Source organism: Cervus elaphus, chromosome 12 (assembly GCF_910594005.1).
Source record: "Cervus elaphus chromosome 12, mCerEla1.1, whole genome shotgun sequence".
NCBI classification, from domain to species: domain Eukaryota; kingdom Metazoa; phylum Chordata; class Mammalia; order Artiodactyla; family Cervidae; genus Cervus; species Cervus elaphus.
In genome coordinates this window covers 69,645,631-69,668,677 of record NC_057826.1, presented here as the reverse complement: position 1 = coordinate 69,668,677, position 23,047 = coordinate 69,645,631, and the positions used below count along the sequence as shown (strand labels likewise).

The 23,047-nt window shown below is 38.0% G+C and overlaps 1 protein-coding gene across 1 annotated transcript in view; it reads right to left on the bottom strand.

Moving 5' to 3' along the window:
* Positions 1-23,047, bottom strand: part of DPH6 (diphthamine biosynthesis 6) — a 192,961-nt gene that overhangs the window by 47,908 nt on the left and 122,006 nt on the right. The gene's annotated exons all lie outside the window — the stretch shown is intronic.

Sequence of the window (23,047 nt, the reverse complement as noted above, 5' to 3'; positions counted from 1 at the left end):
TGTAGTGCTGGAGAAGACTCCAGAGAGTCCCTTGGACAGCAAGGAGATCAAACAGTCAATTCTAAAGGAAATCAACCCTGAATACTTATTGGAAGCACTGATGCTGAAGCTCCAATACTTTGGCCACCTGAGGAGAACAGGTGACTTATTGGAAAAGACCCGGATGCTGGGGAAGACTGAAGGTAGGAGGAAAACAGGGTAACAGGATGAGTTGCTTGGATGGCATCACTGATGCAATGGACATGAACCTGGCCAAACTCCAGGAGATGATGAGGGACAAGGAAGCCTGGCATGCTACAGTCCATGGGGCTGCAAAGAGTTGGACACTAACTGGTGACTTAATAGCAACTCTTGTATGATTGCAGCGGAACATGTTTTTCAGAAATTTGCAGCCAGATTTATAATTTTTATTTTTTACTGTGAAATGACTCTTCATATTCTTCGACCATTTTTCTAATAGACTACTCATCATCTTTTCTTAATAACACTGAAACATCTCCAAACAAAGTCTCTTTATTTCATGAATTCACATAGGGGTAGAAGACTTTATTGGTGATTGGTCTTTTACTTTAGATAGATTTCATCACATATGTGGCAACTTGGGGAGTTTCATCAAGGTGCCAGTTTTTTGCTGATTTTACTATTTTTTCCAACTTTCAATTTCATAAACTTTACTCTTACTTTTATTACTTCCTTGCTTCTATTTACATTTATTCAGTATTTATTTATTCTAGATTCTTGATTTGAACATTTGATTCATTTATATTAACATATTTCTTATTTTTTTAAATAGGTTTTAAATACCAATTTAGCTGTATCCCAAAAGATTTGAAAGTGGTGCATTTGTTGTCATTCAGTTGTCAATATTTTGTCACATTTATTGTTACTTAAGATTACTCATGTGTCAAATATGTTTGTTTATTTCTACTACTCTTTTTCCTTTTAATTTGACTGCATATGGTCAAGACTATATCTTTATACAATAATTCTTCAAAATTTGGTAAAGTTCCTTCATGACTTATAGATAATTAAATATTATAAATGCCCCATCTATGCTTGGAAAGTGGATCTGTTGAGAGCAAGTTCAGTTCAGTCACTCAGTTGTGTCCGACTCTTTGTGACCCTATGGACTGCAGCACGTCAGGCTTCCCTGTCCATCACTAACTCTCGGAGTTTGTCTCAAACTCATGTTCATCAAGTCAGTGATGCCATCTAACCATCTCATCCTCTGTCATCCCCTTCTCCTCCTGCCCTCAGTCTTTCCCAGCATCAGGGTCTTTTCCAATGAGTCAGTTCTTCAACTTCAGCATCAGTCCTTCCAATGAATATTCAGGACTGATTTCCTTTAGCATGGAGTGGCTGGATCTCCTTGCTGTCCAAGGGACTCTCAAGAGTCTTCTTCAACACCACAGTTCAAAAGCATCAATTCTTCGGCACTCAGCTTTCTTTATAGTCCAACTCTCACATCCATACATGACTACTGGAAAAACCATAGCTTTGACCAGAGGGGCCTTTGTTGGCAAAGTAATGTCTCTGCTTTTTAATATGCTGTCTAGGGTAGTCATAGCTTTTCTTTCAAGGGGCAAGCATCTTCTAATTTCATGGCTGCAGTCACCATCTGCAGTGATTTTGGAGCCCAAGAAAATAAAGTCTCTCACTGTTTCCATTGTTTCCCCACCTATTTGGTATGAAGTGATGGGACCGGATGCCATGGTCTTAGTTTTGCAAAATAAGATTTTATACTTAAACACACAAAATCGTGACCTTAATTGTTAATTCTGCTGTTCAAATCTTCTATGACCTTACTAATATTTTATATACATGAACTATTATTTAAAATAGAGAGGTGGTATAACCTCTCAGTACTATTTTTCTCTTAATAGTTTGTTATAATTCTGTCAGTTTTGTTTTATACGCTTGAGATGTAAGTTGTTACATACAAATTCATAATTTCTAAAACTTTTGAGAGTTTTATTCCTTTATCAAGAAGTGGTAGGCTTTTCATCTCCACATATGACTTTTATCATACATTCTATTTATCAACATTATAATATCAGCTTTCTTTTGTTAACATTTTTCTGATTTACACATAACCAGGGTTTGAAAAATTTTATTCTATCTTATAAATACAAGTTCACAGAATTGAGCTTAAATATTTTATTTTTATATTCTACAGTTTTTTTTTCTGGACTGTTTCTGTCACCTTATTGTGGACTTCTTGTTATATTAAACTTTATATATCATTTTTCCTTCGCTATTTTCTGCCTCATACAAAAAAAAAAAAAGATCAAAACAGTGTTTTGTCTGTTTTCTCGGCTGATTAGAAAGCTGTATGCCGGATTTCTACTCTTTCAGTAATCACTGGTAATTTTTAACACACATTCAAAACCACAGAAAAGTTTTAGTCACTCAGTCATGTCCAGCTTTTTGTGACCTCCATAGACTACAGCCCTCCAGACTCCTCTGTCCATGAAACTGTCTAGGCAGAATACTGGAGTGGCTATCCATTCCCTTTTCCAGGGGATCTTTCCGACCTACGAATTGTCTTCTGGGTGAGTTATTTTTTTCTGCTTCACTCATTTTCTCTTTGACTTGGTTCATCTAGAGTTTATTCTGCCCACTGAATATTTTGTTTTTTAAATGACTATATGTCACTGCCAAAATTTCTAATTGTTTATTTTTCACATCATACTGTTGCTGTTTCATTTTGAGTGATTTAGTTTTCGAACTGATTGCTTTTTCTCTAATGGATGCTTTATTTTTATCTTTTTCAGGTTCTCCCTCATAGAGGGCACTTCCAGTCTGTTTTCCCACAGGGCTATGATTGTCCAACTACTTTTGCCTATTTCCTGACCCTTGGTAGTACAGCCCCACAACTTCAGTTCTGAACTATTTTGTATTCTGTTCATTCTTAATTCACAGTGATGTTTATAATGCTTTCAGTCTTTCATGACTGAATCTATGAATTTATGTTTTGTGTTCTCAAAAAAGATCTGGGAGTAAATGCCTATCTAAAATGCATAAAAAGTATTTTAAGAGCACATGGTTTTATATAGGTGGGTACTGAAAGATCAAATCCAGAGTCTTCCCATTTTCCTTGCAGTCTTTTAATTCACTGCAAAATCATCAGGCTCCAAGTCTGAACTATTAGAGAAATATCTGTTATATCTCATTTCAAAGATGGCTGTATTCCATGACATACCAGTAAAGTGATTTGGCATGGCTTTAGATAAGAGTCAGTAAAATATGTAAACATAAGTCACATTGGGAACATTTTTTCCAGATGAACCCATATTCATCATAGAAGAATACTGTGGTAAAAATTAGTTGATTATTTCAAGATTTTCATGTATTCAGAGAAATATTTTCAATTAATTTATTCCCAGGATAAGCACTGAAAAGTCTATGGAGCTGAAACAATTAGAATAAATAAAACTTTAAAGCTTTTGGGGGGCAGTCCTAAGATGGCGGAGGAATAGGATGGGGAGACCACTTTCTCCCACACAACTTCATCAAAAGATCATTTGAACGCTGAGAAAATACCATAAAACAACTTCTGAACACTCACGGAGGACACCAGGCACCCAGAAAGGCAGCCCATTGTCTTCAGAAGGAGGTAGGACAAAATATAAAAGATAAAAAGAGAGACAAAAGAGTTAGGGACAGAGACCCATCCTGGGGAGGGACTCTTAAAAGAGGAGAAGTTTCCAAACATCAGGAAACCCTCTCACCGGCGGGTCTGTGGGGAGTTTTGGAATCTCAGAGGACAACATAACCAGGAGGAAAAAATAAATAAAACCTACAGATTATGCGCTTAACTGCAACTCCCAGTGAAGAAGTAGCCTAGACACTCGCATTCACCACCAGAAAGCAGTGGCTGAACAGGGAGGCACGGGCTGCAGTGGTTAGGGTAAGGACCAGGCCTGAATGCCCTGAGGGCAATCTGAGGGAGCTAACATGAGATAGTAACCCAAACTGTGGGATAGCCAGAGAGGAAAAAAAAAAAAGAGGAGAGAGTGAGAGAGAACTTTCCCACAAAAAGCTCTAACCTAAGGCACTGCTGGGCTGCTCACAGAATAAAAGGACTGAGCGAATACCAGAGGAGAGTTAGCTGGCTGTGGACCGGTCTATCCCCCACTGGAGACAGGGAGGTAGGCGGGTGACAGTCAGAGCCTGAAGGCAAGGGGCAAACTTGGCCCCAGAGACAGCATCCCCTACCAAACTGCGAGCAGGCTCCCAGTTGCTAACCAAGTCTTCCTGGAATCCTGGACGGTTGACATTCATCAGGAGGGTTGCAGCCAGGGATCAGCACCCCAGAAGAGACAACGGCACACCTGAGACGGTGTTCCTGCTGTGCACCCAGGACACTGAGTGGCTGGGAAGAGTACTCCTGCCATGCTCCTGGGCGCCTGAGCTGCTCGGACCTGGGACGGGCACAAAACGCAGGCCTAACTGAGTCTGTGCCTTTGTGGAGTGCCTGAGAACCTGAACCTGAGTGGCGTAGATCTGGGAAGTGCACGCAAGCCAGGGCCCACTTTAGACAGTTCCCCGGCAGAGCAACCTCGAGTCTGAGTAGTGTAGACCGGAAAAGCACACATGCCGTGAGTGGGGGCAAACCCAGTGTGATCCAGACACCGTGAGCACTCCCCACATACGTCAGTGATATTTGTATGCAGTGTTCCTCCCTCCCCGCAGCACGACTGAGCAAGTGAGCCTGAATAAATTACCACCTTCGCCCCCTTGTGTCAAGGTGGAAGTTAGATACTGAAGAGATTTGCAAACAGAGGAGGCCAAAATAAAGAAAGAAGAGGCAACAGCTTTGGAAGTGACAGGTGCAACAGATTAAAACACTGTAGTTAGCACTGGCTACATTGGAAGGGACCTATAGACCCTGAGAAGAAATATAAGCTGGAACAAGGAACTATTCATATAGTTGAATATGAATTGAATATGAATATGTTGAATATGAATACTGAATTGACCACACACTGCCCACAACAGCACCAGAGGAATTCCTAGACATATTTTACTATTATCATTTAAAAATTTTTAAAATTTTTACGTTCTTTATTACTCCTTTAATTTTCATTTTTAAACCTACTATTACCTTGGAAAAAAAGGACCCTATTTTTAAAGCAAATTTCATATTTTTTATATAACTTTGGTGATTTTGTTTTGTTTTTCTAATATTGTATTTTTGAGAGTCTAACATCTACTCTAGATTTTTAATCTTTGCTTTTTGGTATTTGTTATCAATTCTGTACCTTTAAGAAACCAAAATCAGTACCCATTTTAACTTAGGAATGTGATTACTATCTTGACTGCTCTCTCCCCTTTTGACTCTCCTTTTTCTCTCCCAGGTCCCCTCTATTTCCTCCCTCTCCCTTCTCTTCTCTACTTAACTCTGTGAATCTCTTTGGGTGTTCCGGGCTGTAGAGGAAACTTAGTGAACTGACCACAGGCTAGATTGGTCTCTCTCCTTTTGACTGCCCCTAATCTCCTCTTGGTCACCTGTATCTCCTTCCTCCCTCTTCTCTTTGCTATGGAACTCCATGAACCTCTCTGAGTGTTCCAGACTGTGGACACAAATAGGGAATTGATTACTGGCTAGACTGGTCTCTCCCTTTGGATTCCCCCTATTCTTCTCCTGGTCACCTCTATCTCCTTCCTCTCTTCTTCACATAACTCTGTGAACGTCTCTGGGTATCCCTCACTATGGAGAAACTTTTCATCATTAACCTAGATGTTTTATCATTGGAGCTGTAAGGATGGAGAAGTCTTGAGGCTACTATAAGAATAAGACTAAAAGCCAGAAGCAGGAGGCCTAAATCCAAAACCTGAGAACACCAGAAAACTCCTGACTACAGGGACCATCAAACGACAAAAGCTCAACCAAAAGCCTCCATACCCACACTGAAACCAAGCTCCACCCAAGAGCCAACAAGTTCCAGAGCAAGACATACTATGCTAATCCTCCAACAAAGCGGGAACATAACCCTGAGCACAAAAATACGGGTGGCCAAAAGTCACACCAAACCCACACACCTTAAAACTCAACACTGGACACTTCATTGCACTCCAGAGAGAAGAAATCCAGCTCCATCCACCAAAACACCGACGCAAGCCGGTGAAACCAGGAAACCTTGACAAGTCACTCGTCCAACACCACCCACAGGGAGAAACCTCCACAATAAAGAGGAACCAAAAACTGCCAGAATACAGAAAGGCCACCCCAAACACAGCAATTAAACAAGATGAAAGGCAGAGAAATACTCAGCAGGTAAAGGAACATTTAAGTGCCCACCAAACCAAACAAAAGAGAAGAAGATAGGGAGTCTACCTGAAAAAGAATTCAGAATAATGATAGTAAAAATGATCCAAAATCTTGAAAACAAAATGGAGTTACAGAAAATAGCCTGGAGACAAGGATTGAGAAGATGCAAGAAAAGTCTAACAAGAATCCAGAAGAAATAAAAAAGAGTAAATTAATAATGAATAATGCAATGCTGCTGCTAAGTCACTTCAGTCATGTCCGACTCTGTGCGACCCCATAGATGGCAGCCCACCAGGCTCCCCAGTCCCTGGGAATTTCCAGGCAAGAACACTGGAGTGGGTAGCCATTGCCTTCTCCGGAATAACGCAGTAACTGAGATCAAAAACACTATGGAGGGAACCAACAGTAGAATAACTAAGGCAGAAGACAGGATAAATGAGGTGCAAGATAGAATGGTGGAAATAAATGAAGCAGAAAGAAAAAAAGAAAAAAAGAATTAAAAGAAATGAAGACAACCTCAGAGACCTCTGGGACTAGTCAAACGACCCAACATTCGAATCATGGGAATCCAAGAAGAAGAAGACAAAAAGAAAGGCCATGAGAAAATACTTGAGAAGATAATAGTTGGAGACTTCCCTAAAAAAGGGAAGGAAATAGCCAACCAAGTCCAAGAAACCCAGAGAGTCCCAAACAGGATAAACTCAAGATGAAACACCCCAAGACACATATTAATCAAATTAACAAAGATCAAACACAAAGAACATATATTAAAAGTAGCAAGGGAAAAACAACAAATACCCACAAGGGGATCCCCTAAGGATAACAGCTGATCTTTCAATAGAAACTCTTCAGGCCAGAAGGGAAGGGCAGGACATACTTAAAGTGAGGAAAGAGAAGAACCTACAACCCAGATTATTGTACCCAGCAAGAATCTCATTCAAATATGAAGGAGAAATCAAAAGCTTTACAGACAAGCAAAACTGAGAGAATTCAGCACCACAAAGCCAGCTCTTCAACAAATGCTAAAAGATCTTCTCTAGACAGGAAATACAGAAAAGGTGTACAAACTCAAACCCAAAACAACAAAGTAAATGGCAACAGGATCATACTTATCAACAATTACATTAAATGTAAATGGGTTGAATGCCCCAACCAAAAGACAAAGACTGGCTGAATGGATACAAAAACAAGACCCCTATATATGCTCTCTACAAGAGACCCACCTCAAACAAGGGACACATACAGACTGAAAGTGAGGGCTGGAAAAAGATATTTCATGCAAATGGAGACCAAAAGAAAGCAGAGTAAACAATACTCATATCAGATAAAATAGACTTTGAAATAAAGGCTGTGAAAAGAGACAAAGAAGGACACTACATAATGATCAAAGCATCAATTCAGGAAGAAGATATAACAATTATAAATATATATGCACCCAACATAGGAGCACTGCAAAATGTAAGGCAAATGCTAATAAATATGAAAGGGGAAATTAACAGTAACACAGTAATAGTGGGAGACTTTAACAACCCACTCACACCTATGGATAGATCAACTAAACAGAAAATTAGCAAGGAAATATAAACTTTAAATGATACAGTGGACCTGTTAGACCTAATTGATACCTATAGGACATTTCACCCTAAAACAATGAACTTCACCTTTTTCTCCATATGTGCATACGGAACTTTCTCCAGGCAGATCACATCCTGGGCCATAAATCTAGCCTTGGTAAATTCAAAACAATTGAAATCACCTCAAGCATCTTTTCTGACCACAATGTGGTAAGATTATATGTCAACTACAGGAAAAAAACTATTAAAACTACAAACATATGGAGACTGAACAACACATATCAGAATAACCAACAAATCACAGAAGAAATTAGAAAAAAAAGAAAGAAGTCGAAATAGGCATAGAAATGAACGAAAATGAAAACACAACAACCCAAAACCTATGGGACACTGTAAAAGCAGTGCTCTGGGGAAGATCCATAGTAACACAGGCTTACCTCAAGAAACAGGAGAGAAACCTTATAAATAACCTAACTGTACACCTAAAGCAACTAGAAAAGGAAGAAATGAAGAACCCCAGGGTCAGTAGAAGGAAAGAAATAATAAAAATGAGGACAGAGATATATGCAAAAGAACAAAAGCCCAGGACCAGATGGCTTCACAGCTGAATTCTACCAAAAATTTTGAGAAGAGCTAACAGCTATCCTATTCAAACTCTTCCAGAAAATTGCAGAGGAAGGTAAACTTCCAAACTCATTCTTTGAGGCCACCATCACCCTATTACCAAAACCAGACAAAGATGCCACAAAAGAAGAAAACTACAGGCCAACATCACTGATGAACATAGAAGCAAAAATCCTTAACAAAATTCTAGCAGACAGAATCCAACAACATATTAAAAAGATCATACATCATGACCAAGCGGGCTCTATCCTAGGGATGCAAGGATTCTTTGATATTCACACATCAATCAATGTAATACACCACATTAACAAATTGAAAGATAAAAACCACATGATTATCTCAGTAGATGCAGGGAGAGCCTTTGACAATATTCAAAATCCATTTATGATAAAAAGCCTCCAGAAAGCAGGCATAGAAGGAACATATCTCAGCATAATAAAAGCTATATATGACAAACCCTCAGCAAACATTATCCTCAATGGTAAAAAATTGAAAGCATTTCCCCTAAAGTCAGGAAAAAGACAAGGGTGCCCACTCTCACCACTACTATTCAACATAGTTTTGGAAGTTTTGGCTACAGCAATCAGAGCAGAAAAAGAAATAAAAGGAATCCAGATTGGAAAAGAAGAAGTAAAACTCACTGTTTGCAGATGACATGATCCTCTACATAGAAAACCCCAAAGACTCCAACAGAAAACTACTAGAGCTAATCAATGAATACAGTAAGTTGCAGGATACATAACTAACACACAGAAATCCCCTGGATTCCTATACACTAACAATGAGAAAACAGAAAGAGAAATTAAGGGAACAATTCCATTCACCACCAACAAAAAGGATAAAATATTTAGGAATAAATCTACCTAAGAAACAAAAGACCTACATATAGAAAACTATAAAACACTGATGAAAGAAATCAAAGATGACACAAATAGATGGAAGAAATATACCATGTTCATGGATTGGAAGAATTGATATAGTGAAAATGAGTACACTATTCAAAGCAATCTATAGATTCAATGTAATCCCTATCAAGCTACCAAAGGTATTTTTCAGAGCATTAGAACAAATAATTTCACAATTTGTCTGGATTTACAAAAAACCTCGAATAGCCAAAGCAATCTTGAGAAAGAAGAATGGAACTGGAGGAATCAACCTGCCTGACTTAAGGCTATACTACAAAGCTACAGTCATCAAGACAGTAGGGTACTGGCACAAAGACAGAAACATAGATCAATGGAACAAAATAGAAAGCCCAGAGATAAGTCCACGCACCTATGGACACCTTATCTTTGACAGAGGAGGCAAGAATATCCAATGGAGAAAAGACAATCTCTTTAACAAGTGGTGCTGGGAAAACTGGTCAACCACTTGTAAAAGAATGAAACTAGAACACTTTCTAACACCATACACAAAAATAAACTCAAAATGGATTAAGGATCTAAATGTAAGACCAGAAACTATAAAACTCCTAGAGGAAAACATAGGCAAAACACTCTCTGATATGAATCACAGCAGGAACCTCTATGACCCACCTCCCAGAGTAATGGAAACAAAAGCAAAAATAAACAAATGGGACCTAATTAAACTTAAAAGCTTTTGCACAATGAAGGAAACTATAAGCAAGGTGAAAAGACAGTCTTCAGAATGGGAGAAAATAATAGCAAACGAAGCAACTGACAAAGGATTAATCTCAAAAATATACAAGCAACTCCTGCAGCTCAATTCCAGAAAAATAAGCGAGGCAATAAAAAAATGGGCCAAAGATCTAAACAGACATTTCTCCAAAGAAGACATACAGATGGCTAACAAACACATGGAAAGATGCTCAACATCACTCATTATTAGCGAGATGCAAATCCAAACCACAATGAGGTACCATCTCACGCTAGTTAGAATGGCTGCCATCGAAAAGTCTACAAACAATAAATGCTGGAGAGGGTGTAGAGAAAAGGGAACCCTCTTACACTGTTGGTGGGAATGCAAACTAGTACAGCCACTACGGAGAAGAGTGTGGAGATTCCTTAAACAACTGGAAATAGAACTGCCATATGACCCAGCAATCCCACTGCTGGGCATACACACCGAGGAAACCAGAACTGAAAGAGACATGTGTACCCCAATGTTCATCACAGCACTGTTTACAATAGACAAGGACATGGAAGCCACCTAGATGTCCATCAGCAGATGAATGGATAAGAAAGCTGTGGTACATATACACAATGGAATATTACTCAGCTATTAAAATTAATGTATTTGAGTCAGTTGCAACGAGGTGGATGAAACTGGAGCCTACTATACAGAACGAAGTAAAGCAGAAAGAAAACCACCAATATAGTATACTAATGCATATATATGGAATTTAGAAGGATGGTAATGATTACCCTATATGCGAGACAGCAAAAGAAACATGGATGTAAAGAACAGACTCTTGGACTCTGTGGGAGAAGGCAATAGTGGGATGATTTTTGAGAGAACAGCATTGAAACATGTGTATTATCATATTTGAAACAGATTGCCAGTTCAGGTTCGATGAGTGAGGCAGGGTGCTGAGGGCTGGTGCATGGGGATGACCCTGAGGGATGGGATGGGAAGGGAGGTGGGAGGGAGTGTTAGAATTGTGAACACAATGTACACCTATGGCTGATTCATGTGAATGTATGGCAAAAACCACCACAACATTGTAAAGTAATTAGTTCCAATTAAGAAAAAAAAAGCTTTAAAGTTTTAAGGAAGATTTTAAAATATTTTTCTGAAACACATTACATATCATTTCACTAGGAAAAATAGCTAAAATAAAAGTAGTACATTTTTTCTCAGAGCTAATAATGAAATAATCTGAATGTGTAAGTCTTTATAATTTGGTAATAGGGTCTACATCATGTTTGGTGAGGATGGTAGGCGCTATTTCCAGCCACAGTCTGATGATTTTTCACACAGGGCAGACCAATCAGTAATGACACTTCACATACACACATCAATAGATTATTCCAATGGACATGTAATCCCAAGGAAACATGGGGCCTGAGAAACAAACAATTTTGACACATCGTAAATTTATCAGAGATTGTCTGGTGACTTTGGTAGGCATCCTTGGCCTACCAAATGATTTAGCAATTTTTATTATATCTCATGAGATGATACTATTTAAATAGACTAAATTTCATTTCCAAAAAATATCTAAGTTTTAATAATGAAAGAGCTTGTCTAGATTTCACACAATAGTGTACATATTTATCTCAATTAATCTTTCTACTTTAAGTCAACACTATATATAATACACATTTGTTACTGTGGTTGGTAATGTCTACTCAAGTCCTTTTCTCCTGATGCTGGTTACTCAGCCCAAGTGCAATCTGTCTTTCCTTTCATTTCTCTGTTCATTATAAAGTGACAAATTACTGGGGATCTCATGATCACTACCCATAAGACATGCACTTCAAATTGTTTTTATAAAATATTTTCTTGGATTAGATCCAGAGATCCCTAGCAATTCAAGCTCCCGACCTTGAGAAATCAATGGCCTAAAGCCACCCTGATCTCTGAGATCTCTTTTAAATTGGTATACCACTACATGTGCGATGATGATAGTTGGGGATGTGGTAGGAAGATTATTCATACTACCCTGGAATATACTCAGATATGGAACTTTTCTCAAGAAATTTTTTACTGCCTAAAACACTGATGTTTCCATAAATACTAAACTATATGCAAATGAAAACTCTTTGTAACTTATTTTTATAAATATAATAAATGAATATTTAATTTTCTTACACTTACACATTTTTTTCACAAGTTTCTCTATTTAGAAACATCTTAGCATTGTATGTACAATCTTTATGATATTTAATTTCTCTAAATGGAAGAAGACAGTTATTAAGATAATTTTAAAACAAGGATCTGGAGAGACAGATCACTTCAACATAAAAAAACAAACCTGTTAGCTTATCTATAATTATGAAGCTCAAAGATGTTAATCTTTATCTCATGTATTTTGGTTTTGGTATTTTTTTAACTAGATGATATGCACAGAGAATTCTGACATTTAAGATCCTTCATAAATGAGAATGGAAGGGCAGGGTCCTATTAGTATCAATAAAATATACTTATCACTGGATTTATGCTTTAAGCACTTTAGAGAGAAATATTTTAAATAATAAAGTCAATGTTTGAGTTAACATTTAACACAAAGCTTAACAAAATAAATAACTTCTTAGTTTAATTTACATGTTTTATCAACAAGAATTCATTTATATTTCTAAGCTCAGCTAAAGAAAGATGCTAATACACCAATATATTTGCTCTCAAATGACTCTACTATATAGAACCATTTTAGAATATATGAATATATAACAATACCTCAGTAATTTTAAGATCCATCAATATATTCATTCTATTTTCAATTTTTAAGGTGTAGGCATTTAACTGGTAAGTGTAGCCAGTCCAAAGTCATAATCTTCTCTTACTTTGAATAAATGCTAGTATCTAGACCCAATACAATTTCAGTATAATTTGAAATCTCTATCCTAATCTTTGTAATTTCATCATTACCATTTTATTTTATACAATGTTAGAAACCTTTGAGGGACTGTGAAAAGACTATGAAAAAGTCACAATGGCTCACGGGCTTTTTCAATGCAATTCAACTTTATCTAAAAGCTTCAACTTATCCTAGTTTTGGGGAAAAAAAAAAAGTTTATTTTTCAGATTCACTCAATTTAGGTGTCTCTTCTCTAGCGAAGGCTGGGTCATGAAAGGACATAAACTGTGCTTCACCAAAACCCTAACAGTCTGTTCAATTTACCTCCTGAATCAGTCAGCTGTGGAATGTGTTTCAGTGTTTCTGGTTCCCTTATGAAAACCTTTATAATCATTGAGATAGTAATATTTAACAACATTTATATAAATGCAAACATGAAAAATATTAATATTAATAAAAATGAAAGTGAAAATGAAATTTACTCAGTCATGCCCAACTTTTTGTGACCACATGGACTATACAGTCCATGGAATTCTCTAGGCCAGAATACTGGAGTGGGTAGCCTTCCCCTTCTCCAGGGGATCTTCCCAACCCAGGAATTGAACTGGGGTCTCCTGCATTGCAGGGAGATTCTCTACCAACTGAGCTATCAGGGAAGCCCAATATTAATAAAGATTACTACAATCCATAAGACCCAGGATGATGCTATACTTAAAGTACATTTTAACTCAAATACATAAATAAGTTAAAGTTATTAACAAAATTTTCTCGAAAGTGGAGAAAAATTTACCATAAATCCTGACACCTAAGCATTTATTCATGTATTATAGACATTCCTTGATGGAAGCTGGGTGGATGAATAAACCCACAATAAGACCTAGGCACTGGATAACTCCATGCAGAATTAAGAAATTAATTAGGAGGAAGAGCCATAATTTGCAGAGCTGACATCTATTTTACTTTACTTGCATGTATCAATGGGAAGCAATTACAATTCAATTAAAATATTCAATTTTATTACTTTACTGACTGACCTTGAAGTTAATGCCTGTTTTATTTAATTGCATCATCTATGAATAAATGTTAACCCTACAATGTTATGCCCCATTATTTTCAATGCATTTTTCAACTTCTCAACTGAATTATATCAGTCAATTTATTGTCTACTGTCATGAGAGCAAGTGGAGGTTTATTTCTTTGCGACAGCCCAATGTATGAGAGAAACATTACAAAATGTTTGATAATGCTATTTTTAACAGAGTCAAGTAAAATGAATTGTGTTCTCATCTCAACTTTTGTACCCTAGACTTTTACTGTAAAATCAGTAGGTAATATTAGAAAAGGTATAATCACTCTGAGAAGCAATTTATAGTCTGACTATAATTCTTGATAAATATCATTGCAGGCAGAAATGGAATATCCTGTGTATCTTCAGAAGTTAAACATACACACACACACACCCCTAATAATCTCTTCCTATTTTTACCAGGCTCTCTGGCTATCAGAATAAGTGGCTTTCATCTAAAAAGCTCTAATGTTTTTGTTAGGGCTTCCCTAGTGTCTCAGTGGTAAAGAATCTGCCTGCAATGCAGGAGAGGAAGGGTTTGGTCCCAAGGTCTGGAAGATCCCTGGAAGAGGAAATGGCAGACCACTCCAGTATTCTTGCCTGGAAAATCTCACGGACAGAGGAGCCTGGTGGGCTTCAGCTCATGAGGTCTCAAAAGTCAGACACAACTTAGTGACTAAACCACCATCACCATGAATTTTTTTGTTCCCAGACTTCAATTGAGCATACCAGTATCCTACAATTGAGAATTCAATTAATGAAATCACTAGATTCATGTCAAAAAGAACAAATAAGAAGACTGATTATGTGATCTCTAAAGCAAAAATTAGCTCACATGTTTTGAAAGTTGACTATTTGGAGAAGGATCTTATTTCAATTTCCAGATTTTCCATTTCTACAATTAGATTACTAAAAGCTTAGTTGTCTTACAGCGTATGTTAGATTCATCTCAACATGTAACTTCTTTCTGAAATCTATGAACTTGTAGCTTATTTCAATGTATGCAATATAAAGGAGACTCAGATACTTTATGGATTCACTTTTGAGATCCATAGAACCCATGAATTGAATGATAAAAAAATCATGCTAAATATAATTATGCAGTTAATGACAATCAATACTGATGATGGCCTAAATGGTCCTTTGTCTATTTTTAAAATACTATAAAGTTTTAATATATAAAAACTGAATAAAAAGTGAAAGATATGCAAATTAAAGAAATTTTTAAAGTGAGGATTTGAAATACTTATTAAAAATATTTAAGATATTTAACATAAATATCTTCCTAATTTTTCATATTAATTTTTGACATAATGAAAACTGGAAAGTGAAAGAAGCCTGATAATGAGTAGAGATTATTTAAAGGGGTGAAAGTTGAAGTTAAAAAAGCAGACAAAAGCCAAATCCTATGGATGTTTGTGTTTAATTTTAAAGAGTTTATACTTGAATGTAAGGTCAGAGAGAAGACAGAGGAATTCTAAGTTGAAGATGGCATGATTCAGTTTAACCTTTAGAAAGACCACTCTAGCTTCAGTCAAATTCATTGACAGGAAACAAGACTGACGGTAAGAAGGCAAATAAAGGAACTGCTGCAATAATTAGTGAGGCAGGATCTAAGAGACAAAAGCAATAGGTACGGAAGGAAGGGAACAGATTTGAGAGCAACATATAGTAGGCAGCATACATATTACTTGCTGATGAATTGGGTCTGGGGAATAATACAGGAAAAAGAAAAGGCAAAGATAGGGGCTGTCCTAAGATGGCAGAGGAATAGGATGGGGAGACCACTTTCTCCCCCACAAATTCATCAAAAGAACACTTGAATGTTGAGCAAATACCACAGAACAACTTCTGAATGTTGGCAGAGGACACCAGGCACCCAGAAAGGCAACCACTGTCTTCTAAAGGAGGTAGGACAAAATACAAAAGATAAAAAGAGAGACAAAAGAGTTAGGGATGGACCCATCCCAGGTGGGAGTACTAAAAGAGGGTAAGTTTCCAAATACCAGGAAACCCTCTTACCGGCGTGTCTGTGGGGAGTTTTGGAATCTGAGAGAGCAATATAACCAGTAGTAAAAATAAATAAATAAAACCCATAGATTACTTGACTAATGGCAACTCCCAGTGGAGAAGTAGCACAGATGCTCGCGTCTGCCACCAGCAAGCTGGGGCTGAACAGGGAGGCACGGGCTGCATTGCTCAGGGTAACGACCAGGTCTGAATGCCCTGAGGGCTATCTGAGGGAGCTAATGTGAGATAGCAACCAAAACTCAGAAAGAGAGAGAAAAAAAAAGAGAGAGAGAGAGAGAAATTTCTCGTGAAAAGCCCTAACCTAAGACACTGCAGGGCCCGCTCACAGAACAAAGGACTGAGCCAATACCAGAGGAGATAGGTTGCGGACCAGCCCATCCCCTGCCAGAGACAGGAAGGCAGGGGGGTGGCAGAGAGAGCTGGAAAAGGGCAATCTTGGCCCCAGAGACGGCATCCTCTACCAAACTGTGAGCAGGTTCCTAGTTGCTAACCAAGTCTTCCTGGGATCCTGGACGGCTGACGTCCACCAGGAGGGTCGCTGCCAGAGATCAGCTCCTGAGAAGAGACACATGGGACACCTGAGACAACACTCCCACTGTGCACCAAGGAAAGCAGCGGCTGGGACGGGAGAGGCGATGAGAAGCACCACACCTGGGGAGAGTGCACCCGCCAAGCACCTGGCCGCCTGAACTGCTCGGACCTGGGATAGGCACAAAACGCAGGTGCAACTGGGTCTGTGCTTTCGTGGAGTATCTGAGAACCTGAACCTGAGTAGCTTAGACCTGCGAAGTGCACGCAACACAGGGCCCACTTTAGACAGTTCCCCTGCAGAGCAAACTGGAGCCTGAGCAGTGTAGACTGGGAAAGCACACACGCCATGAGTGGGGGCAAACCCAGTGTGGCCCAGACATGCGGGCACTCCCCACACAACCAATGATGTTTGCAGTGTTCCTCCCTCCCCTCAGCACGACTGAACAAGTGAGCCTAAATAAGTGTCCACCTCACTCCCTTGGGTCAGGGCAGAAATCAGACACTGAAGAGACTTGCAAACAGAGGAAGCCAAAATAAACAGAGGGAACCGCTTTGGAAGTGACAGGTGCAGCAGATTAAACCCTGTAGTTAGCATCGACTACATTGGAAGGGGCCTATAGATATTGAGAAGTATAAGCTGGAACAAGGAACTATCTGAAACTGAACTGACCCCACACTGCCTACAACAGCTCCAGAGAAATTCCTAGATATATTTTATTATTATTTTTTTTAATTTTAAAAATATTTTTAAATTCTTAAAAAAATTTTAGTCCTCTATTACTCCTTTCATTTTCATATTTTTTATAACCTACTATTACCTTGCAAAAAAAAAAAAGACCCTATTTTTAAAGCAAATTTCATATATATATTTTATAACTTTTGTGATTTTGTTTTTTTTTTTTTAGTATTGTATTTTTGAGAGTTTAACCTCTATTCTAGATTTTTAATCTTTGCTTTTTGGTATTTGTTATCAATTTTGTACCTTTAAGAATCCAATCTTCAGTACCCATTTTTACTTAGGAGTGTGACTACTGCTTGATTGCCTCTCCCCCTTATGACTCTCCTTTTCTCCCCTAGGTCACCTCTATCTCCTCCCTCCCCCTTCTCTTCCCTACCCAATTCTGTGAATCTCTTTGGGTATTTTGGGCTGTGGAGAACACTTAGGGAACTGATTACTGGCTAGATCTGTCTCTCTCCTCTTGACCACCCCCGCTCTTCTCCTTCTGGTCACTGCGATCTCCTTCCTCCCTCTTCTCTTCTCTGTGGAACTCCATGAATGTCTCTGGGTGTTCCAGGCTGTGGAAAGCACATAGGGATTTGATTACTGGCTAGATTGCTCTCACCCCTTTGGATCCCCCCTCTTCTACTCCTGGCCACCTCTACCTCCCTCCTCCCTATTCTCTTCTTCATGTAACTCAGCAAACCTTTCTGGGTGTCCCTTGTTGTGGAGAATTTCGCTCCATTAACCTAAATGATTTATCATCAGTGCTGTATGGATGGAGAAGTCTTGAGACTACTGTAAGAATAAGACTGAAAACCAGAGGCAGGAGGCTCAAGTTCAAAACCTGAGAACACCAGAGAACTCCTTACTTAAGGGAACATTTATCGATAAGAGTATATTCAAAAGCCTCCATACCTACACTGAACCGAGTTCCACCCAAAAGCCAACAAGTTCCAGAGCAAGACATATCACACAAATTCTCCAGCAACACAGGAACATAGCCCTGAGTTTTATTATACAGGCTGCCCAAAGTCATACCAAACTCACAGACATCTCAAAACTCACTACTGGCCACTTCATTGCACTCCAGAGAGAAGAAATCCAGCTCCACCTACCAGAACACTGATGCAAGCTTCCCTAACCAGGAACCCTTGACAAGCCACTCATCCAACACCACCCACAGGGAGAAACCTCCATAATAAAGAGGAAACATAAACTGCCAGAATACAGAAAGACCACCCCTAAAACAGCAATCTGAACAAGATGAAAAGGCACAGGAATACTCAGCAAGTAAAGGAACATGATAAATGCCCACCAAACCAAAGAGAAGATAGGGATTCTACTTGAAAAAGAATTCAGAATAATGATAGTAAAAATGATCCAAAATCTTGAAACAAAATGGAGTTACAGATAAATAGCCTGGAGATAATGATTGAGAAGATGTAAGAAAAGTTTAACAAGAACTGAGAAGAAATAAAAAAGAGTCAATCAATAATGAATAATGCAATGACTGAGATAAAAAATACTCTGGAGGGAACTAACCAACTGAGGCAGAAGATAGGATAAGTGATGTAGAAGATAGAATGGTGGAAATAAATGAAGCAGAGATTAAAAAAAAAAAAGAAAAAAAGAATTAAAAGAAATGAGGACAACCTCAGAGACCTCTGGGACTGTCAAATGCCCCAACATGTGAATCATAGGAGTCCCAGAAGAAGACAAAAAGAAAGGCCATGAGAAAATACTTGAGGAGATAATAGTTGAAAACTTCCCTAAAATGAGGAAGGAAATAGTCACCCAAGTCCAAGAAACCCAGACAGTCCCAAACAGGGTAAATCCAAGGTGTAGCACCCCAAGACACATATTAATCAAGTTAACAAAGATCAAACACAAAGAACATATATTAAAAGTAGCAAGGGAAAAACAACAAATACCCACAAGGGGATTCCCATAAGGATAACAGCTGATCTTTCAATAGAAACTCTTCAGGCCAGAAGGGAAGGGCAGGACATACTTAAAGTGAGGAAAGAGAAGAACCTACAACCCAGATTATTGTACCCAGCAAGAATCTCATTCAAATATGAAGGAGAAATCAAAAGCTTTACAGACAAGCAAAAGCTGAGAGAATTCAGCACCACAAAACCAGCTCTTCAACGAATGCTAAAAGATCTTCTCTAGACAGGAAATACAGAAAAGGTGTACAAACTCAAACCCAAAACAACAAAGTAAATGGCAACAGGATCATACTTATCAACAATTACATTAAATGTAAATGGGTTGAATGCCCCAACCAAAAGACAAAGACTGGCTGAATGGATACAAAAACAAGACCCCTATATATGCTCTCTCCAAAAGACCCACATCAAACAAGGGACACGTACAGACTGAAAGTGAAGGGTTGGAAAGATATTTCACACAAATGGAGAACAAGAAAGCAGGAGCAAACAATACTCATATCAGATAAAATAGACTTTAAAACAAAGCCTGTGAAAAGAGACAAAGAAGGACACTACATAACGATCAAAGGATCAATCCAAGAAGAAAATATAACAATTATAAATATATAGACACCAAACATAGGAGCACCGCAAAATGTAAGGCAAATGCTAACAACTGTGAAAGGGGAAATTAACAGTAACACAATAATAGTGGGAGACTTTAATACCCCACTCACACCTATGGATAGATCAACTAAACAGAAAATTAGCAAGGTAACACAAACTTTAAATGATACAATAGATCAGTTAGACCTAATTGATATCTATAGGACATTTCCCCCTAAAACAACTAATTTCACCTTTCTCTCAAGTGTACACAGAAGCTTTTCCAGGATAGATCACATTTTGGGCCATAAATCTAGCCTTGGTAAATTCAAAACAATTGAAATCATTCCAAGCATCTTTTCTGATCACAATGCAGTAAGATTAGATGTCAACAACAGGAAAAAAGCTTTTAAAAATTCCAACATATGGAGGCTAAATAACACGCTCTGAATAACCAACAAATCACAGAAGAAATAAAAAAAGAAATCAAAATATGCATAAAGGAATGAAAGTGAAAATAGAACAACCCCAAATCTATGGACACTGTAAAAGCAGTGCTAAGGGGAAGGTTCATAGTAATACAGGCTTTCCTAACGAAACAAGAAAAAAGTCAAATAAATACCCTAAATATACACCTAAGCAAGTAGAGAAGGAAAAAATGAAGAAATTCATGGTTAGTAGAAGGAAAGAAATCATAAAAATCAGGCTAGAGATAAATGCAAAAGAAAAAAGAGCATAGCAAAAATCAACAGAGCTAAAAGCTGGTTCTTTGAGAAGATAAATAAAACAGATAAACCATTAGCCAGACTCATCAAGAAACAAAGGGAGAAGAATCATATCAACAAAATTAGAAATGAAAATGGAGAAATCACAACAGACAACACAGAAATACAAAGGACCATAAGAGACTACAATCAGCAACTCTATGCCAATAATCGGACAACTTGGAAGAAACGGACACATTCCTAGAGAAGTATAACTTTCCAAAACTGAACCAGGAAGAAATAGAAAATCTTAACAGACTCATCACAAGCACGGAAATCAAAACTGTAATCAGAAATCTTCCAGCAAACAAAAGCCCAGGACCAGATGGCTTCACAGCTGAATTCTACCAAAAATTTTGAGAAGAGCTAACAGCTATCCTATTCAAACTCTTCCAGAAAATTGCAGAGGAAGGTAAACTTCCAAACTCATTCTATGAGGCCACCATCACCCTATTACCAAAACCAGACAAAGATGCCACAAAAGAAGAAAACTACAGGCCAATATCACTGATGAACACAGAAGCAAAAATCCTTAACAAAATTCTAGCAGACAGAATCCAACAACATATTAAAAAGATCATACATCATGACCAAGTGGGCTCTATCCTAGGGATGCAAGGATTCTTTGATATTCACACATCAATCAATGTAATACACCACATTAACAAATTGAAAGATAAAAACCACATGATTATCTCAGTAGATGCAGGGAGAGCCTTTGACAATATTCAAAATCCATTTATGATAAAAAGCCTCCAGAAAGCAGGCATAGAAGGAACATATCTCAGCATAATAAAAGCTATATATGACAAACCCTCAGCAAACATTATCCTCAATGGTAAAAAATTGAAAGCATTTCCCCTAAAGTCAGGAAAAAGACAAGGGTGCCCACTCTCACCACTACTATTCAACATAGTTTTGGAAGTTTTGGCTACAGCAATCAGAGCAGAAAAAGAAATAAAAGGAATCCAGATTGGAAAAGAAGAAGTAAAACTCACTGTTTGCAGATGACATGATCCTCTACATAGAAAACCCCAAAGACTCCAACAGAAAACTACTAGAGCTAATCAATGAATACAGTAAGTTGCAGGATACAAAACTAACACACAGAAATCCCCTGGATTCCTATACACTAACAATGAGAAAACAGAAAGAGAAATTAAGGGAACAATTCCATTCACCACCAACAAAAAGGGTAAAATATTTAGGAATAAATCTACCTAAGAAACAAAAGACCTACATATAGAAAACTATAAAACACTGATGAAAGAAATCAAAGACGACACAAATAGATGAAGAAATATACCATGTTCATGGATTGGAAGAATTGATATAGTGAAAATGAGTACACTATTCAAAGCAATCTATAGATTCAATGTAATCCCTATCAAGCTACCAACGGTACTTTTCACATGACTAGAACAAACAATTTCACAATTTGTATGGATTTACAAAAAAACCTCAAAAAGCCAAAGCAATCTTGAGAAAGAAGAATGGAACTGGAGGAATTAAGCTACCTGACTTAAGGCTATACTACAAAGCTACAGTCATCAAGACAGTAGGGTACTGGCACAAAGACAGAAACATAGATCAATGGAACAAAATAGAAAGCCCAGAGATAAGTCCACGCACCTATGGACACCTTATCTTTGACAGAGGAGGCAAGAATATCCAATGGAGAAAAGACAATCTCTTTAACAAGTGGTGCTGGGAAAACTGGTCAACCACTTGTAAAAGAATGAAACCAGAACACTTTCTAACACCATACACAAAAATAAACTCAAAATGGATTAAGGATCTAAATGTAAGACCAGAAACTATAAAACTCCTAGAGGAAAACATAGGCAAAACACTCTCTGATATGAATCACAGCAGGAACCTCTATGACCCACCTCCCAGAGTAATGGAAACAAAAGCAAAAATAAACAAATGGGACCTAATTAAACTTAAAAGCTTTTGCACAATGAAGGAAACTATAAGCAAGGTGAAAAGACAGTCTTCAGAATGGGAGAAAATAATAGCAAACGAAGCAACTGACAAAGGATTAATCTCAAAAATATACAAGCAACTCCTGCAGCTCAATTCCAGAAAAATAAGCGAGGCAATAAAAAAATGGGCCAAAGATCTAAACAGACATTTCTCCAAAGAAGACATACAGATGGCTAACAAACACATGGAAAGATGCTCAACATCACTCATTATCAGCGAGATGCAAATCCAAACCACAATGAGGTACCATCTCACGCTAGTTAGAATGGCTGCCATCGAAAAGTCTACAAACAATAAATGCTGGAGAGGGTGTGGAGAAAAGGGAACCCTCTTACACTGTTGGTGGGAATGCAAACTAGTACAGCCACTACGGAGAAGAGTGTGGAGATTCCTTAAACAACTGGAAATAGAACTGCCATATGACCCAGCAATCCCACTGCTGGGCATACACAC